The 20997-nt window shown below is 41.3% G+C and overlaps 1 long non-coding RNA gene across 1 annotated transcript in view; it reads right to left on the reverse strand.

Moving 5' to 3' along the window:
• The window catches only part of LOC111747729 (uncharacterized), a 30267-nt gene extending 14505 nt beyond the window's left edge, over positions 1-15762 (reverse strand). The window contains exons 1-5 of the long non-coding RNA XR_002783684.2: positions 15609-15762; positions 15359-15451; positions 12315-12425; positions 10914-11056; positions 4758-4916 (exon numbers count right to left, since the gene is read on the reverse strand). This is a non-coding gene — a long non-coding RNA (uncharacterized LOC111747729). The remainder of the gene's footprint in view (positions 1-4757; positions 4917-10913; positions 11057-12314; positions 12426-15358; positions 15452-15608) is intronic.
• Between the last annotated feature and the right edge of the window lie 5235 nt (positions 15763-20997).

Consider the following 20997-nt stretch of genomic DNA (forward strand, 5'->3'; position numbering starts at 1 on the left):
ATACATAGATCTAACAATATATGTCATGTAACATTGGGTTCTTTTTTTTCCCCAAGTGTAAGAGTCAGGCAATAAACGATGTAAGTAAGGCACTGAATGACCCTCTCATGGAAGCCCCCTTTGACAAAACCCTGCTTCCATTCTGTTCCTTTACTCTTCAAGTTCAAATAAGAATTCCTCATTTTCAGGGCACGTAATGTCACCAAGATACCTCTAAATGTGCATGGCTTTTCTTGCTCGATAATAGAAAACTTTCAGGTGGGGCAAATTTGTTAGTAGAGTTCTATTCTTTACAAATTGAACCTTATTCTCACAAAACTAAAAAAATAAAGATTCACACAATCCAACAATATTCTCAGGATGGACCCATGCAACGGGCACCTTCTAGTTCATCGGTGTCATATTTCTGTTGGCAAGAACCTTAGACGGGAAACACTTTGGTTTTTCTGTCCCATCACGTTGTAATGAGAGTGAAACCAAAGATGATTTGTGCTATGTTGAGATTTTTTTTTTTTACATTATCTTCTTAAACTAGACTCGATGTTTTATAATTATATTTTCAATCAAAATGGAAAGAGCCATTCTTCTGAACTCCTACTATAAGTGGAGTTTTCTATATATGTTACCGCAGGATAAAAATGATAATGCTGACTGTGTGGCAATATCTCACAGCACTAAAAGACTGTTTCCATTTTTAACATAAAGAACTTAACAAAATTTAACATAAAATACTCTTTATCTTTACAAAGGTGTATTTTTAAGTCTCACCACACTCTACCATGAAACCCAGGTGAGAAACCCTCATCCTAGGAAGTTTCACCCTAACACGGTATCTATGTTATGTCATGTGTTCCCACCAAAACAAGGATAAAATCTCCAGGACCTGAATACATGTAATTTTTTTTTTCATTCCTATTTTAAAAGCAGCCTACTACTAACATAATGTGCTCTGTAAAATCTCCTTCCCATACCTTTTATTTTTTAAGGTAATAGATTTTACGTTCTTCCCACACATAATCTCAGATGGATGGACCACGTGTTTCCTGCACATCTTTATACACAAAAAATGGCAGAATTTTTCTTCCTATTGTTGTTGTTGCTGTTAGATGCCATCAAGTCAGTTCTGACTCACAGCAACCCTACATACAACAGAATGAAACACTGCCTGGTCCTTCACCATCCTCACAATCCTTATGCCTGAGCCCATTGTTACAGCCACTGTGTCAGTCCATCTCATTGAGGATCTTCCTCTTCTTCCCTGACCCTCTACTTTACCAAGTATGATGTTCTTCTCCAGAGACTGGTCCCTCCTGGTAACATGTCCAAAGTACTTGAGATAAAGTCTCACCATCCTCGCTTCCAAGGAGCACTCTGGCTGTATTTCTTCCAAGACAGATTTGTTTGTTCTTCTGGCAGTCCATGGTATATTCAAAATTCTTCACCAACACCATAATTCAAAAGTGTAAATTCTTCTTCGATCTTCCTTATTTATGGCCTAGCTTTCGCATGCATATGAGGCGATTGAAAATACCATAGCTTGGGTCAGGCTCATCTTAGTCCTCAAAGTGACATCTTTGCTTTTTAACACTTTAAAGATGTCTTTTGCAGCAGATTTTCCCAATGCAGTGCATCATTTAATTTCTTGACTGCAACTTCCACGGGTGTTGACTGTGGATTCAAGTAAAATGAAATCCTTGACAAGCACAAAGTTGCTTATTGGCCCAGTCGTGAGGATTTTTGTTTTCTTTATGTGGAGGTGTAATCTATACTGAAGGCTGTGGTCTTTGATCTTCATCAGTAGGTGTCTCAAGCCTCTTCGCTTTTAGCAAGCAAGGTTGTCATCTGCGTATCACAGGTTATTAATGAGTTTTCCTCCAAACCTGATGCCAGTTCTTCTTCATATAGTCCAGCTTCTCGGATTATTTGCTCAGCATACAGATTGAGTAAGTACAATGAAAAGATACAGTCCTGACACACACCTTTCCTGACTTTAAACCACGCAGTATTCCCTCGTTCTGTTCAAACAGCTGCCTCTTAGTCTATGTATAGGTTCCTCATAAGCACAAGTAAGTGTTCTGGAATTCCCATTCTTCGCAATGTTATCCATAATTCATTATGATCCACACAGTTGATTGCCTTTGCATAGACAATAAAACACAGATAAACATCTTTCTAGTATTCTCTGCTTTCAGCTAGGATCCACCTGACATCAGCAACGATATCCCTCATTCTACATCTTCTTATGAATCTGGCTTGAATTTCTGCCAGTTCCCTGTGATGTACTGCTGCAATCCCTTTTGAATGATCTTGAGCAAAATTTTACTTGTGTGTGATATTAATGAAATTGTTTGATAATATTTGTATTGTGTTGGATCACCTTTCTTTGGAATGGGCACAAATATGGATCTCTTCCAATCAATTGGCCAGGTAGCTGTCTTCCAAATTTCCTGGCATAGATAAGTGAGCACCTCCAGTGCTGCATTTGTTTGTCAAAATATCTCAGTTGGTATTCCATCAATTCTTGGAGCCTTGTTTTTCACCAGTCCCTTCAGTGCAGCTTGGACTTCTTCCTTCAGTACCACCATTTCTTGATCATATGCTACCTCTGGAAATGGTTGAATATCAACCAATTCTTCTTGGTCACAGTCACTCTGTGTATCCCTTCCATCTTCTTTTGATATTTCCTGCATCATTCAATATTTTCCCCATAGAATCCTTCATACTGCAGCTCGAGGCTTGAGTTTTTTCCTCAGTTCTTTCAGCTTTAGAAATGTCGAGCGTGTTCTTTCCTTTTGTAAGAATAATAAATTGCATATGTTTAAAATTGTTCTTTTCAGTTATTCACATCTCTCCACTAGCAAATGCATTATCAGTCATAAGCACTAGATTTCTTAAATATATATTTAATCATACTGCATTTTCTCAGGCTTTGTGTTGTCACAAAAAGGAATATTCTTGCCCCCCTATAAGGATGTCTAAGAGCAATTTCCTTAAGATAGCAATAATAATGGCACACCTATTTAGGTCCTATTGTGATTTCTAACTAGAGTGACATTCTGGCTATTCTGAAGTTACTTTTTGTTTCTTTGTAAGTGGCTTTAAACAAAGAACTTACTTGATTTGCTCATCCTTGTTGATCTTATCCTTGCAAAAACGTTGTGGAGTTCTCATTTGGTGTCTACCATTCTCTACAGCCCTCTGATTTGATATCTATCATGCCTACTATACCAAGTTGGCAAAGCCTGCAGGCCAAGACTCTTGGCCATTGGCCATGCGTCAAAAGCTGCTGCATCTGGAAGGAATGGGCTAAATAAACTATCAAGACTCATCCTATTCCACATTACCACAAGGTATTAGCTACTTCACTGCAAAATGATAATATAATACAAATTACCACAAACAAAAGAAATAAAAACATGACATGTCCTGTGCTGTGCCTAAATATTGCCCTTGTCATGACTGATTATGCAGGCCTGCTGCTTTATAATACTTGTATTAGAAAATAGACAAAACCTGCCTTTCTGTGTACTAAAGGAGAAGGAAAAAAATTGTAATAGAGATTATAGTGGCCAATCATCTCTGTTTTAACAAAGAGCAAAGGGTGACCCCTGTTATAGAAAGCAGTGGTCAAGACAAATGGCAAGAGCTCAACCTTGAGAGACCTCTTTCCATCTATTGAGGCTAAGACAGGGAAATTGTACATTGTAACAACAACAACAAAAAAAAGAAATCTCGCCAGCAGAGGGCTTAGAAACCAGGGGAAGTAGAATCTGATCGTTACTTAATATAATTTTAATGATTTATTAGAAAACTTTTTTGCCTGGAGCTCCCTATCTTATAAGGCTTACAGCCCTGTAAAAAGAACTAAGAAATAAACTATGTCCTGGCAAAGGGAAGGAAATTTGCTTCATCTCTGGCCTGAATAACCTAAAACACTACCCTTGTTGTTGGGTGCTATTGAGTCAATTCTTGACTCGTAGTGACCCCATGTGACAGAGTAGATCTGCCCCACAGAGTTTCTTAAGCTGTAATCTTTATGGGAGCAGATTGCCAGGTCTTTTCTCCCACAGACCTGCTGGGTGGATTTGAACCACCTACTTTTTTGTTAGCAGCTGAGCACTTAACTGTTGTACCACCAGGACTTCTTAAAATTCTGATTCACACCAGTAGAAATTAAGCCATACATCAAGAGATTCGATCTTAATGTCAAATATGTAAACCAACTATCATGGAAAAGGTATATTGTTTTGTACTAACAACCTTAAATGTTGCAACTTAGATATGAATTTTTTTTAAGTTAAAAGTATTTATCAGTAAAGTTTTTTCTATAATAGACATTAAAGGAAATGCACAATACAAAGAAATTTCATTCTGAAAGTACTCAATTCCTGTAGTTTTTCTTAAGCATTTAATATATTTTGACAGTAACTCAATCTAAACACATGGATGCATCACATAGGTGACTTTCTCACTTCAGAAAGTTTGTTTCATATGCTGAATTTCTGCCCAAGAAAAACAAACAATAAACACACCATTTAAAAATATTTTAGAGAAGCCCTGAATCAACATATTCTTACTACAGATATTTACAAGATGTACTTAACCTAATATGCAGATAATAAAAATAATAATTAAGAAGCGAAATAGCCAAAATGGAAAAACAAAGATGTTTTAAAGAGAAAAAAGTAAATATTTGAGAAGTGATCTAAAGCATATCATGATCCTTCTGAGGCTGGTTGTCAAGTTCTTTCTATTACCTTAGCGATTTTGGCTGAAATTAAGACAATCCATTCCCAGAAGGACAGTAATACCGCAAGGATAGCGTGCCCCGTGATGATGTTAATTGGAATATAGAGCCATTGGCAATGGGCTCCCCATCCACTTTCCCAAAAGAGGCAGGCTGATGTTCTTATCTTCTGCAGTAGGAAGAAGAGAGACAAGAAATCAATGGCCAGTATACATTCTGATTATAATGATTGCTCCATTTCTACACAACTCAAAGATTTTTTACTTTTTTTTTTTTTCAACAAATAGAAGGCTGACTGAAAGATATTGTCTCTTGTTTTCCTTGCAATAAGGGGGCTCTGAATTTTATGCAGTTGAATTTTTTGGATGCTTTATAGCACTCTGGAAGAGTTTACTGTAGTTGATATTCATGTACCCGTTATTGGCCAGGACAGCCACCTATCTAGATTGTAGTTCTCTTGGGTATAAAATGAAAATGAGTGCATTAGGGAAGGCAATTATGAGACGCAATGCTTTCCCATCCTGTCATGACTGCAGCAGAATGAGCCTGGACCTACTCCCCAAATCTTCACCTCACTGTCTTCCAAGAAACCAAATCAGTCAATTGGGGATAGAATATAAGTTACAAGATATTTACCTACCCTGAACTAGATGATCTCCAGGTATCTTTGTAATCTAGTATTGCCATAACGAAAAATACTACAAGTGTATGGCTTTGAAGTACAGAAATTTATTATCTCATAGTTCTGGAGGCTGAAAGTCCAAATCAGGGTGTTGGTCAAGTTGATTGCTTCTGTGGGCCTCTCTCCTAGTCTCTGGCACCTGCCAGCAATCCTTGGCATTCCTGGGCTTGTAGAAGCATCTGTCTCCACTGTCTGTCTTCCTCCCATATGTGTGTTTGTGTCTACTCTGGTCTTTTTATAACTCAGAAGTGATTAGGTTGAGGACCCACCCTACCCCGGTATGACCTCCTTAACATAACAAAAGAAAGCCCCTATTTCCAGACAGGATCACATCCACAGGTGAGGGGCCAGGACTTCAATACATATTTTGGGGAGATAAAATTCAATCCATGGCACCAGATATCCCACGAACACTAAGTTTTGTGAGTGATGTACTGGGCAGGAGTCACAAACACACACCCCTTCAAAAAAGCCACTTCAAGCTGTACTCTTTCTATAGACTTTCCGTGGCTTATGCCACGTGCAGGAACATTGCCCACCTGGCACCCTGGCCACATCAATTATCAGGATAGATCACGTGACTCAATAGGAATTATGTACAGGCTGGACACAGGGAAAGCCAACCACCTCCGAGACTTCTTTCTCTTGGAAATTGGATTTTCTCTCCTGAGAAAGATGAACATGAGGTACATGCAGAAAAGGCTGTTAATTCAAGATCAGGCTAGATCCCGTTTGGTTAAAAACTCAGTTGTCATTCCAGTTCTCCATTAAAAAAAAAAAAAAAAAAAAAAACAGTTGCTATTGTGTTGACTCTGACCCATGGAGACCACACATGGGTCAGAGTAGACTCTGTCGGGTTTTCAATGGCTGGTTTTTTGGAGGTAGATTACCAGGCCTTTCTTCTGAGGCACCTCTGGTTGGACTTGAACCTCCAACCTCTAGGTTAGGAGCTAAGCATGTTAACACTTTGCACCTCTCTGGGACTCCAGTTCTCCATAGGCCTCTGGTGTATCCTACTGACAGAGGAGCTGGGCACAAGAGTAACAGGGACATTGAGGGCAGAAAGGTTAAGCAACGTTCCCAAAATTCCACAGCTTAGGAGTTAAGATAAGCAGTGGCTTCTCATTCTCCTTTTATGACATGCTCAAAGAGTGCAGAATTTGGACTAGAAAGACTAGAGTTTAAAGTTTTGCTTTGTCTCTTCAACTAGCTGAAGCAAGCCTCTTAGTCCCCGTTTCTTCATTTTGACTGTATCTAGAGGAGGAGTCATTATACCAAAAAGAATTAGTCGATATTCAACCATTTCAAGAGGTGGCACATGATCAGGAGCCGATGCTACTGAAGGAAGAGGTCCAAGCTGCTCTGAAGGCATCGGCGAAAAACAAGGCTTCTGGAATAGATGGTGTATCAGTTGAGGTGTTTCAACAAACAGATGCAGCACTGGAGGTGCTCACTCGCCTACGCCAAGAAGTATGGAAGACAGCTTCCTGGCCAACTGACTGGAAGAGATCCATATTTATGCCTATTCCCAAGAAAGGTGATCCAACCGAATGTGGAAATTATAGAACAATATCATTAATATCACACGCAAGCAAAATTCTGCTGAAGATCATTCAAAAATGGCTGCAGCAGTATACCGACAGGGAACTGCCAGAAATTCAGGCTGGTTTCAGAAGAGGACGTGGAACCAGGGATATCATTGCTGATGTCAGATGGATCCTGGCTGAAAGCAGAGAATACCAGAAGGATGTTTACCTGTGTTTTATTGACTATGCAAAGGCATTTCACTGTGTGGATCACAACAAACTATGGATAACACTGCGAAGAATGGGAATTCCAGAACACTTAATTGTGCTCACGAGGAACCTTTGCATAGATCAAGAGGCAGTTGTTCGGACAGAACAAGGGGATACTGATTGGTTTAAAGTCAGGAAAGATGTGTGGCAGGGTTGTATTCTTTCACCATACCTATTTAATCCATATACTGAACAAATAATCCAAGAAGCTGGACTATATGAAGAAGAATGGGGCATCAGGATTGGAGGAAGACTCATTATCAACCTGCGTTACGCAGATGACACAACCTTGCTTGCTGAAAGTGAAGAGGACTTGAAGCACTTATTGATGAAGATCAAAGACCACAGCCTTCAGTATGGATTACAGCTCAACATAAAGAAAACAAAAATCCTCACAACTGGACAAATGAGCAACATCATGATAAACGGAGAAAAGATTGAAGTTGTCAAGGATTGCATTTTACTTGGATCCACAATCAACACCCGTGGAAGCAGCAGTCAAGAAATCAAAAGATGCATTGCATTGGGCACATCTGCTGCAAAGGACCTCTTTGAAGTGTTGAAAAGCAAAGATGTCACCCTGAAGACTAAGATGCGCCTGACCCAAGCCATGGTATTTTCAATCGCATCATATGCATGTGAAAGCTGGACGATGAATAAGGAAGACCGAAGAATAGTTGACACCTTTGAATTGTGGTGTTGGAGAAGAATATTGAATATACCATAGACTGCCAAAAGAACGAACAAATCTGTCTTGGAAGAAGTGTGGCCAGAATGCCCCTTAGAGGCAAGGATGGTGAGACTGTGTCTTACATACTGTGGACATTTTGTCAGGAGGGATCAGTCCCTGGAGAAGGACATCATGCTTGGCAGAGTACAGGGTCAGCAGAAAAGAGGAAGACCCTCAATGAGGTGGATTGACACAGTGGCTGCAACAATGAGCTCTAGCATAACAAGGATTGTGAAGATGGCACGGACCGGGGCAGTGTTTCGTTCTGTTGTGCATAGGGTCGCTATGAGTCAGAACCGACTCGATGGCACCTAACAACAGCAACAACAGAGTAGGAATGGCGGTCTCAGATGCTTGGTGTGAGGATTAGAATTTAGCCGTGACACTTGCCAGCACTGGAGCCATGTGCAGACTATCAGTAAACACTGGAGGTGGTGAGGGAGGAGGAGGAGGGAAAGATTAGCTTTGAGATATATAAGATGGAGAACTATGGGGATGGGCTTGGGAATGCTACTAACCAAGATAAAAAAAAAAACAAGATACGAAACCTTAATTCCCATTGCATAAAAATGTATCTCAAAGGAAAACAATAATAAATGAACTGTCAGAGAGTAGAATTTCTTAAGCTTCAAGGGACCTCCAGAAATCATCTGTCCATGTCTCTGCCTTTAGACGAGTAAACAATTTAGAACAAATATTTACTCTGTGCTTCTTTCAGTTCTCCAGGGACAGAAAATACATAGCCTTCATGAATAGTCCCTCCCAGTGCTTGATCTCTGCACAGTCCGGAAGGTCTTCGTTGCATTCAGGCAGAATGTCTCCCACCTTAGGGTAAGCTCTCTTCATCTTATCCTGTCCTTGGCTGACGGGAAAGTTGGTCATTTTTATTTTCACCAAACCCTTCCTAGATGGTAGTGATCCTTAGCCTTCTCTTCAAAAAGCTGACCAATCTCCACAATTTCCATTTTTTCTGTGGCACAATTTTCCACCTCATTGTTCCTCACTTTCATTCTTTCCTAAGACTTCTTTTGTTTTGCAACATCTTTTTTTTTTTTTTAATGAGAGGCAAATTATTTCATTACTTTGAAAAATCAACTTTCTTTTCATCCAACTTGTTGGATTATTCCTCTTCCCCATCCAAACACAGCAAAACAATTACATTGCATTTTTATTCCATGTGAAGCTTGGATTTTGAATAATTAGCTATTAAATTACCTATGTGCTGGAGGATAGAACATGTTTGAGAACGTCTTCTTAAATTCTTCTCTCAGATTATTCGCATGCTCATTAAAAAAAAAAAAACCTTGACACAGTGCTTAAAACCTTCCAGGTGCATAAAAATTATGTACTAAAATCAAATTCTTATTTTAAACCTGGGGTCTTTGTAATAACCTCACTTATTTCCTGTTACTTACGAAGTAAATGCCAAATTGAAAGCAGAATAAAAGGATGGAAACCAAAAATATTGAACTGCTGTAAGCTTTGTGGGTGATTGGACACGAGTCACAAGTACACATCTCTTCTAAGAAAAGCCAGTTTAAGCTGTATTCTTTCCTTAGACTTTCTGTGGTTGACAGCAACCATCTTTGAAAGTGAGTGTTGTACATACAGGCTGCAGGGTGAGCTCTGGCTGTGGACAGAGTTACTTAGCATCATCACCACGTCACAGAGGTCAGAAGGCCTAGGGCAAGCTGGTCTAGCCATCAGTTAAAGAGGGGCTCTGAGAAGATGGATAAAATCTTTCAGATATAGTCGGACAACAAAAGGAACCTACACGCCTCAATAACTGTGCTCCCCAAAGGCCCACTAAAGGAAAATGGAATAAAGAAACCCAGATGTTTCTCAGAGCCAACTTAATTAAAGTTTTTCTCAGAGCTGGTCTGGTTTTTTGAGGGGGAGGGAATGAAGAGTAGAGCTGTTATCAAATCCAAAATCAGTTTCTTTTCTTAATCTCTCACCTGGGGCCAAAAAACGAAAAATAAAATTTTCTTGTATTCTCCCCCTCTGCTTCTAACACACATATTTCTTATCAGATCATTTTTTCACAAAAATCTCTTCTTTTGACTGGTAAACCCAGTGCCGTCAAGTCAATTCTGACTCATAGCGACCCTATAGGACAGAGTAGAACTGCCCCATAGAGCTTCCAAGGAGCGCCTGGTGGATTCGAACTGCCAACCTTTTTTCGGTTTTTTGGTTTTTACCTTGTGATTGAATGGCAGAAACCCTGGTGTTGTAGTAGTTAAGAGCTATGGCTGCTAGCCAAAATGTCGACAGTTTGAATCCACCAGGCGCTCCTTGGAAACGCAATGGGGTAGTTCTACTCTGTCTTATCAGGTCGCTATGAGTCGGAATCCACTTGACGGCAATGAGTTTTGGTTTTTTTGAATTGAATGGCATTGTGTGGAACGCCCCCTTCACAGACAAGTAAATTACACTTCCCTGCTCTCCTTAATGCAGATAGGGGACATCAGAATTACCTCAGAGGTGGCAAATTTCCTAAATGTCCCTTACCTTAGGATGATGAAACTCTCCCAAGTGATGAAAATACCCCACAACTGTTTATAAAGATGCTTCTGCAATATTCAAGTTGTTTGGAATAAAAAAAAAATCAGAAGTTGGTCCTTTTAAAGAAAAAGGAGCTGCTAGACATCACTCATGGAGTCAGGCTCCAACACTGCAGAAGGTAGTAGTTAGGTGACCTATGGCTGGTATGCAAAGAACTCCACTAAAGCACAGAGCTGCTGAGGACCAAGGAAGCCTGAGAGTCCACTGAGGCTGTTGGGATACACCTAAAACACACTCCGGATTGGAAACCAAAGTTGTTATGAGAGAAAGAGTCCCCAGGGGAAAGGTGAGTGTTTGCTTGTTGGTTGTTTGCTTTTTCACTGAGAAAAGCAGAAAGCTTGAAGCAGAAACTTTATAAAGAACACGTCTTTTTAAGTGGCACTGCCTACTCACTCTGGTGGCTCTTCTCTTCTCCAGCGTCCATTGGCTTTCAATCAAATAGCGAGGCCATTGGGTTTCATGGTTTCTTCTTTTTGCTTCTTTCCCTTCCCTTCTTCTTTAGCTCTCTGGGATGGTCCAGTGACTGTCTTGTTCATCTTATGGCAATCAAATTTAGAAAGAGGTAGATACCAGTGACCCATAACTTTTAATTGCATGATTTTACTATAACACGGTGGAGCAATGGTTAAGCTCTCAGCTGTTAACCAAAAATCGTCGCCAGCCATTTCAGGGGAGAAAAATGTGGTAATCATCTTCCTAAAGATGACAGCCTTGGAAAACCTAAGGGGCTGTTCTACTCTGTCCTACATGGTCACTATGAGTCAGAATCGACTCAACAGTACAGGACAATAACAATAGCATGAAATAAATACCCTGGGTCACCCCTTCTGGACACTTACATTTTAAAAAGTCTTATACATAAATATACATCAAAAAATTTTTGTCTGAATAATCAAAAGGGATTTCCCTTCATTCTCATTGTATTTTCTAATACTGGATTTTGACCTGGGTAAGAAGACAGACCACCACGTGTCTCTCAGTTTGACATACTGTACTGGCTTGCATGTTGCTGTGATACTGGAAGCTATGCCACTGATATTTCAAATATCAGCAGGGTTGCTCAGGGCAGACAGGTTTCAGCAGAGCTTCCAGACTAAGACAGATTAGGGAGAAAGGCCTAGCAATCTACTTCCAAAAATTAGCCAGTGAAAACCCTATAGATCACAACAGAACATTGTCTGCCTCACTTGCTTTGAACATGTCATCAGGAAGGATCGATCAGTGGAGGAGAACATCGTGTCTGATGAACTAGAGAGCCAGTGAGGGCAAGGGAGACCCTTAGTGAGACAGACTGGCACAATAACTGCAATGATAGACTTGAAATGTAGGTGATTATGAGGATGACGCAGGTCTGTGCAACATTTCATTCTGTTGTGTAGAAGTTTGCCATGAGTCGGGGTCAATTCGATAACAGCTCTCTATCTAAGAAGACAGATAGGACATTTCTTCAAGTGATATCCTGCTCTCCCAGAAAGATGAAGCTGGGCAATAGCACAATAAGGGCTCCTGAAGTCCTTTTTTCCAACCCATGTATTCCATAAAGGTAGGGGCTATTATCTAATAATCCATCTTGTATACCCAATTATAAGAAGTAAGTCCTGAGCCTTATAAAAAAGAATTTCTCTTGTAAAATTAATACTATTTAGGGATGGAAAATATCACTTACCTTTGGCTGACTTTTTTTATATTTGCTTAGCTCAGATGCATCTCAATTCAGAAAGCCTGAGATATATTTGTCTTGTAAGCAGAATAAAGTGAGCATTCATGAGGCCCCATGGCACGGCAGAAACTCACCAGGTCTTCCAAGGAAGATCTCCCTTCTCCAGGGCAAAATCTATCAAGCACTCACCACCAAAGCTCCCCTTAGCGTTTCCTCCATAGACTTCATGATTTGAGAGATGTTGTCTACAAAGATACCCATGTTAAGTAGTCATTCATTATTCCACTTTTAATTAATCTAACAAATACAGCTTCCAATCCTAACTCTGGATACCAAAAGAAAAGACCAAACCCAGTGCCGTCGAGTCAATTCCGATTCATAGCGACCCTATAGGACAGAGTAGAACTGCCCCTTAGAGCTTCCAAGGAGCGCCTGGCGGATTCGAACTGCTGACACTTTGGTTAGCAGCCGTAGCACTTAGCCACTACCCCGCCAGGGCTTCCAACTCTGGATAGATTTAGATAAATATACAGTCGGTCCCCCTCTTCCCCCCCCCATCCACAGATTCAACCAACCATGGATCAAAAATATTTGGGGAAAAAAAGAAAGTTCCAAAAAGCAAAACTTGGATTTGCCATGTGCCAAGCACTCTGCCGAATCCACGTGAATGAAGTGACTGGTAGGCACACCCTGCTGTAGCCTCCAGCTATTCATGGACTCTCAGTCTCTCTCTAGCACTTGTTTGAGCATTATTCTCCTGCTTCTTGTCATTATTCCCTGAGCAATACAGTATGACAACTATTTACATAGCAATTACAATGTCTTAGGTATTATGAGCAACCTAGAGATGATTTAAAGTGTACAGAAGGATGCACGGAGGTCATATGCAGATATTACGCCATTTTATATACCATAAACCAAACCCAGTGCCTTCCAGTCAATTCCGACTCGTAGCGACCCTACAGGACAGAGTAGAAATGCCCCATAGAGCTTCCAAGGAGCGCCTGGCGGATTCAAACTGCCCACCCTTTGGTTAGCAGCCGGAGTGCTTAACCACTACGCCACCAGGGTTTCCCCATTTTATATAAGGGGCTTGATTTTCCGAGGATTTTGGTATCTGTGAGGGGCTCTGGAGTCAATTCCCCTCAGATACCAAGGGACGACGGTGTTACAAAAATGAATTTAGGAAATGGTACAACCACTCTGGAAATCTATCTGGCGTTATCTTAAACAGTTAGAAATGGAACTACCATACAACCCAGAAATCCCACTCCTCGGAATATACCCTAGAGAAATAAGAGCCTTCACACAAACAGATATATGCACACCCATGTTTATTGCAGCTCTGTTTACAATAGCAAAAAGCTGGAAGCAACCAAGGTGTCCATCAACGGATGAATGGTTAAATAAATTGTGGTATATTCACACAATGGAATACTATGCATCGATAAAGGACAGTGACGAATCTGTGAAACATTTCATAACATGGAGGAACCTGGAAGGCATTATGCTGGGCGAAATTAGTCAGAGGCAAAAGGACAAATATTGTATAAGACCACTATTATAAGATCTTGAGAAATAGTATAAACTGAGAAGAACACATACTTTTGTGGTTACGAGGCGGGGAGGGAGGGAGGGTGGGAGAGGGTTTTTTATTGATTAATTAGTAGATAAGAACTGCTTTAGGTGAAGGGAAGGACAATACTCAATACATGGAAGGTCTGCTCAACTGAACTGGATCAAAACCAAAGAAGTTTCTGGGATAAACTGAAGGCTTCAAAGGCCAGCGGAGCAATGGCAGGGGTTTGGGGACCACGGTTTAAGGGGACTTCTAAGTCAATTGGCAAAATAATTCTATTATGAAAACATTCTGCATCCCACTATGAAATGTGGCGTCTGGGGTCTTAAATGCTAACAAGCGGCCATCTAAGATGCATCAATTGGTCTCAACCCACCTGGAGCAAAGGAGAATGAAGAACACCAAGGTCACACGATAACTATGAGCCCAAGAGACAGAAAGGGCCACATGAACCAGAGACCTACATCATCCTGAGACCAGAAGAACTAGTTGGTGCCCGGCCACAATCGATGACTGCCCTGACAGGGAGCACAACAGAGAACCCCTGAGGGAGCAGGAGATCAGTGGGATGCAGACCTCAAATTCTCATAAAAAGACCATACTTAATGGTCTGACTGAGACTAGAGGAATCCTGGCGGTCATGGTCCCCAAACCTTCTGTTGGCTCAGGACAGGAACCATTCCCGAAGACAACTCATCATACATGAAAGGGGCTGGACAGTGGGTAGGAGAGAGATGCTGATGAAGAGTGAGCTAATTATATCAGGTGGACACTTGAGACTGTGTTGGCATCTCCTGTCTGGAGGGGGGATGGGAGGATAGAGTGAGTTGGAAGCTGGCAAAATTGTCACGAAAGGAGAGACTGGAAGGGCTGACTCATTAGGGGGAGAGCAAGTGGGAGTACGGAGTAAGGTGTATTTAAACTTACATGTGACAGTCTGAACTGATTTGTAAACGTTCACTTGAAGCTCAATAAAAGTTAATTAAAAAAAAAAAACGAATTTAGGCAGTCCCGGCCAAAAGCAAAGAGACTTGGCATTTTAATTAGGCTGTACAACGTTATTTTGTATACATGTACAATTTCTCTTAGATTTTCCAAAACACCAAAAAATAGCTCATAGGCCGTCATTACTATTCCTCCAGACTCTCTCGCCTTTTTTCATTCCAATCACCTCCCAGTATTTCTCTCCCTCCTAGTGTTGGATTCTGCCAAAATGATGAAGGATAATGACCCATCAAGCCATTAATGGTTCATCCACCTTGTCCCCTATTTTATGTCCTGCATCTGGTTCCCCGATGAGCTATTCACTTGGGCTCGCCCACCCCTAGCGTGGCCCTGAAGCCCCCACACCTGTGAGTGACACTCACCAAGAGCAACCTGTAAGCTAGCTTTGCCAGGTAGGTAGCTTTGCCAAGAATACCCAGGCATTCCAGTGTGGTTGGAGTCCATTTTTTAATAATAAAGCCTTGATAACTCAGTAAAGGGAAAAACAGTTGCTGTTGAGAATGTTTGGCTTAAGGATCTTTTCTTCCCTTTCATTTCCCACTTTGTTTATTGATTGACAATTAATCAAACCCTGTGCATTTCAATGGGTTTTACCTGAGATTGTGTTCAGTCTAAGAAAGTCATCAAGCAGAGGGAGCATAGGTAGATACAGTCCCACTGCCTTCACATAAACTCCAAATACTGACCCTAAAAAGAAAAACACAAAGCTATTGTTTTATACCCAGAAGAGCATTTATGTACAGATTTAGCCTGTCTAGGGTACTTCCTTCAAAATACCGGTGTTTGCTATGAAATACAGTGGGGACTTGAATGTTTGACCACATTATAGTGACAACCAACATACCTACTGCCTGATAATCATTCCCGGGGGTGCCTCACTCTTTAATCGGGACTGGACATTTGAGGAGCATCCTATTTGCTGCTTTAAGTGAAAAAGATTTCAAATGATACACCCATAGTTATTTGCCCTCCACCTGTAGAAATTGAATTGCGCCCCCTCCCCCCCAAAAGATATGTTGAAGTCCTACTACCTGGTACTTGTGAACAAGGACTTGTTTGACAATAGGGTCTTTGAAGATGTTATCGGTTAAGTTAACACGAGGTCATACCAGAGTAGGGTGGGTCCTAATCCAGTCTGAGTGGTGTCCTATAAAGAGAAAAGACACAGAGACAGACAGACGAAGTCCATGTGAAGAAGCAAGGAATGCCCAGGGCTACTAAAAGCTGAGAGACAAGAAACAATCTTCCCGTAAAGCCTTTGGAGAGAGCAAGGCCCTGAATTCATACTTCTAGACTCCAGAACTATGAGATAATAAATTTCTATGTGGTATTTTTTTTGGTGCAGCCCTAGGAAACTAATGCATCACCCATTAACCTTTTATATTTAAAATAAATACATCAGTAGCTTTACCTAGACTTTTGTCTCCCCTCTTCCTGGACATCCATTTGCCTGGGCTGGAAAAGAAGAATCGCTCATCATAGACCCTCTCTGCTTGGCCATTCTACCACCCCAATGCTTGTCAGAGTGCTGGAATTGTCCTCCATCATAAGTGAATTAGGCATTGTGTGTGTCCCTTACTGGGACGATGCAAGTCTCACAGAAATAAGAAATGAAAGACAAAATAAATGAGTTGTTAACACTTAGATGATTCAGAGGAAAAGAAAGACTTTGTTGGCCTTTTAGGGGAGAAAATACCCTACATCAGCACATCTTCATCAAGATGAGGATCTTTTCCAATGTTCTTAAGTGTTGCCTCAGTTCCCTGAAGCCTATAAATCTAAGAAAGATGTAATTTGTGGTGAAACTCTAGCCAATACTTTAAAGTAATTGTATTGCAGTCTGAGGACACTGTGTCTCCCCTCCCAGACTTTCACTCGGATTCATAACAGTAGGTCATGACAGGGAATTGGTTTCTTCTCCTAACAGAATAATATGGCGCCAAGAGGCCATTTGTCTTGGGCTGCTACTGAGCTAAGCACTTCTCCAAGGGTTGCCCTGCTCTTTCTGCTCTTCAGCAGGGAACAGAGGAGCTAGGATCCACTGTCAACTCCTGCTGCTTAGTTCACCCTTCTTGGTCAATTGTAGCCATGCCACTACCATGCCTGTCCCTGGAGACGCAAACATTTAAGCACTGGGCTACTAACTGAAAGGTTGTCATTTCAAACCCACCCAGAGGCACTGCAGAAGAAAAGCCTAGAGATCTGCGTCTGAAAAATCGGCCACTGGAAACCCCATGGAGTGCAGTTGTACTCTGACACACATGCAGTCACCATGATTGGGGTCAACTCCGTGGCAACAGTTTAGTCAGTTAGTGAAAACTGTCCATTCCCTAGGATTGTGTGAAAATTGAAGAAAGTAGGGAGTTCATGGCTGTATCTGAACATTGACTCCATCTCAATTGACATGATCCTGTCTTCATGTAACTTCTCCTGTCTGTCAGTCTGTCCAACCCTCTGTTTGCTACTTACCTCTAACAACTATACTGGGAACATTTTATTACACTGACCCTGGCCTTTTGTGTTGTAAGATCCTACCTGCTCACCTGACCTCAGGGACCTGTAGCGACTTCTCGACATTCCTAGTCTAGCCTTATGCCATTGATCACCCCACAGGATCCCAGCATAGCACGGATGACGGCACTCTCCCTCCCGGATGGCTAAAACCTGCTCTCCTGTGCTCTGTGGACTTGCCTGCCCCCACCTCCAAAGTTAACCGTGAATGATTAAAATTTCTTGGCATGCAGCATGACTACCCACATAGACACCACATCTTATTGTCTTTTTAGCCATCCCCACCTGGAAGTGCCCTTCTTGTGAATATTGTCCAATATAGTGCTGGAAGGTAAGCCCTCTGGGTGGAAAGTCAACAATGGACTCAAGCATGTTGGTGATTCCTGAGGATGGTGCAGGACCAGGCAAGTTTTCATTCGGTAGTACATGAGGTTGCCATGACTTAGAGTCTATTCAGTGGCAACTAACAACAACAACGTGGAAGTTCCCTTCTTGGCATAAGCACTCAAGTGATATTGGTTGAATTTAATTGGAATGAACATTTAGGTGTAAAAAACTCTTTGCCCTAGTCTAGCTGGAGCTGATTCGATAGAAAGGAAGTTAGATGATTTAGTGCACAGATACCCTGTATGTGTGTACAGTAGGGTGGAGAAGTGGGAAAGGAGTTCATTAATCTCCTACAGAACACTCCCCAACATTCCATGTCTCCAGCCCCACTCCTTTCGAGAATCACTGCATGAGAGATATTGCTGAAGGGACCATGCTGTGCCTGAGCACATTAAGGAGAGAAAACAAAGCGTTTGGGAATCTCCCATTGAGTGATGGATGATCTTAAAGAACATGCAGCAATAACTATGTGCCAGGAGTGATGCTGGGTGATAACGGGATTTATCACTGGCTTGTGAATGTTGACCTGCAACAGGGCTGAAATGGACAGGTTGTGAAGGACTGAGATGGACAATGTAGCCCACCATGAAAAGCAAGGTCTCCATCAGCCCAAAGCCACTGCAGGTGGCATGCCAGGCTGGAGGCAGAGGGCCAGCATTGGGAGACAGGTGTTGCTAAGTGGGCATAAACCCAGTAAACAGATCTCTGTGTGTGATCTGCTGGTGTGATCTGCCTTAACTGTACATTAGCAAAAAGGGAATACTGGAACCTGTTCCCTGACACAGAGGAAGAAAGCTCCAAGAAAGAAGAGGGCCCTCTCACAATAGATGGACATTGATAGAATGGGAGAAAAATGTGGAACAGAACCTTAAATTCTTAAAAAAATTCAGACTTACTGGACTGGTTGAGACTGGAGGACTCCCTGAGACTATCATGCTAGATACTCTTTACACCTTGAACAAAAAGTAGCTCCTGAGGTCACCTTGTAGTTAAATAACAGACTGGCTCACAAAAAAAAAAAAAAAAAAAAAAAACCTGTGAGTACTGTACTCCCTTAAAAAATCATCTAAATAAGACCAAATTGTCAACGATTACTTAAAACAGAGATGAGAAGGTAAGGGGGCAGGGAAACTAGATTAATGGAAATGGAACAAGAAGAACAGAAATAAAATAATGAGAATGTTCACGCATTGTGAAGAATGTAACCAATGTCACTGAGCAATTTGTGTAGAAATTGTTGAATGGGAACCTAAACTACTGTGTAAACCTTCACTGAAAACACAACAAAATATTACTTTAAAAAAAGAAAAAGAGGGTCCTCATGTGACTCTTTAAGGTTGTGGGATGACCAGTACTGCAGATATGACCCTTCCCTCCTCCAACAAGCATCCCAAAGACTCGAGGAACAAACCAAGGACTCTCTGCTTCACACTAAAGACTCAGTGGGCAGGGTTCATACCCTCTGAGGCATCCCCTCTGACATGCACATGAATACATCAACGCATGCACACTCATACCCACATGCCTCAACCCACACAGACTGGGCTAGATGTCCCCACTCTGTGCTCACATGGCCTCTATCAACACCTCTAGCTCTCTAGATGGTACCCGTCTGTTTCTCACGTGGACCCTTAGCCAACTGAGGATATAAAATATGCTCTTGCTTTTGTATACCTAAGACCCTTCTAGTTGTATATACTTGACTCTCAGGAAATGTTTATTGCCTCAGTGAAAGTTCCTAGGAAATGGAACAAAAGACCATCTAATGTCAGATGAATACAATATTCCCTTTTTTCCATCCCCACAGCAAGCTTATATATTCTGACCCTCCTCCTATTCAAGTGAGCTACATTTTAGATCAGTAAACACCCTTGGGATTTAAGTTGTTGTTGTTGTTAGGTACCATCAAATCATTTCTGACTCATAGCAACCCTATATACAACAGAACTAAACACTGCCTGGTCGGTCCTGTGCCATCCTCACAATCATGGCTATGTTTGAGCCCATTGTTGCAGCCACAATGTCAATCCATCTCCTTTAGGTTCTTCCTCTTTTTTGCTGACCCTCTACTTTACCAAGCATGATGACCTTCTCCAGGGACCGGTTTCTCCTCATAACATGGCCAAAGAAAGTTAGGCGAAATCTTGCCAGCCTCACCTCAAAGGAGCATAATGGCTGTACTTCTTTCAAGAGAGATTTTTTTTGTTCTTCTGGCAATCCTTGGTATATTCAGTATACTTCACTAACACCATAATTCAAAGACATCAATTCTTCTTTGGTCTTCCTTATTCATTGTCCAGCTTTCACATGTATATGAGACGATAGAAAATACCATGGCTTGGGTCAGGAACATGTTTGTCCTCAAAGTTACATCTTTGCTTTTTAACACTTTAAAGAGGTCTTTTGCAATAGATTTGACCAATACATATTTCATTTGATTTCTTGGCTGCTGCTTCCATGGGCCTTGATTGTGGACCCAAGTAAAATGAAATCCTTGACAACTACAATCTTTTACCTGTTTATCATGATGTTGCTCATTGGTCCAGTTGTGAAGATTTTTGTTTTCTCTATGTTGAGGTGTAATCCATACTGAAGGCTGTTGTCTTTGATCTTCATCAGTAAGTGCTTCAAGTTCTCTTCACTTTCAGCAAGCAAGGTTTTGTCATCTGCATATTGCAGGTTGTTAATGAGTCTTCCTCCAATCCTGATGCCCCATTCTTCTTCATATAGTCTAGCTTCTTGATTATCTGCTCAGCATACAGATTGAATAGGTATGGTGAAAGGGTACAAACCCGACCACATCCTTCCTTATAATAAACCTTGGAATTGAAGAGGTAATTCTTTTTCTCCCAAAAAACCTCCATCAGAGACCACAGTCAACCTCAATGGGCTGGTCATTTTTCATTCCTATCATATTCCTAGAAACTCTGGTGGTGTAGTGGTTAAGTGCTAACCAAAATGTCAGCAGTTTGAGTCTACCAGGCACTCCTTGGAAACTCTATAGGGCAGCTCTACTCTGTCCTACAGGGTTTCTATGAGTCAAAATCGACTTGACTGCAAAGGGTTTGGTTTTGGTTTTTTGGTTTATCGTATTCCTAAACCCTTTATGCAGGTAGAACCCCAGAAGACCTGCTCTGTCAAGACTTCAGATGTTCCTGGGCATTTCTCAATCCCTACAGGTCACACTGCTTAGGTGTGTCATTGCTGGGGCCAATGATTAGAAACAGTGACCCCAGCATTAACCATAATGTTTGCTATTTTACAGGAAGAGAGGAAATAAAAGGGTCTCTGGAAATATTGCATAGTGTCCTGGGAAGGTTGCCTTCTTTTAGACT

This window comes from Loxodonta africana, chromosome 8 (genome assembly GCF_030014295.1).
Source record: "Loxodonta africana isolate mLoxAfr1 chromosome 8, mLoxAfr1.hap2, whole genome shotgun sequence".
NCBI classification, from domain to species: Eukaryota; Metazoa; Chordata; class Mammalia; order Proboscidea; family Elephantidae; genus Loxodonta; species Loxodonta africana.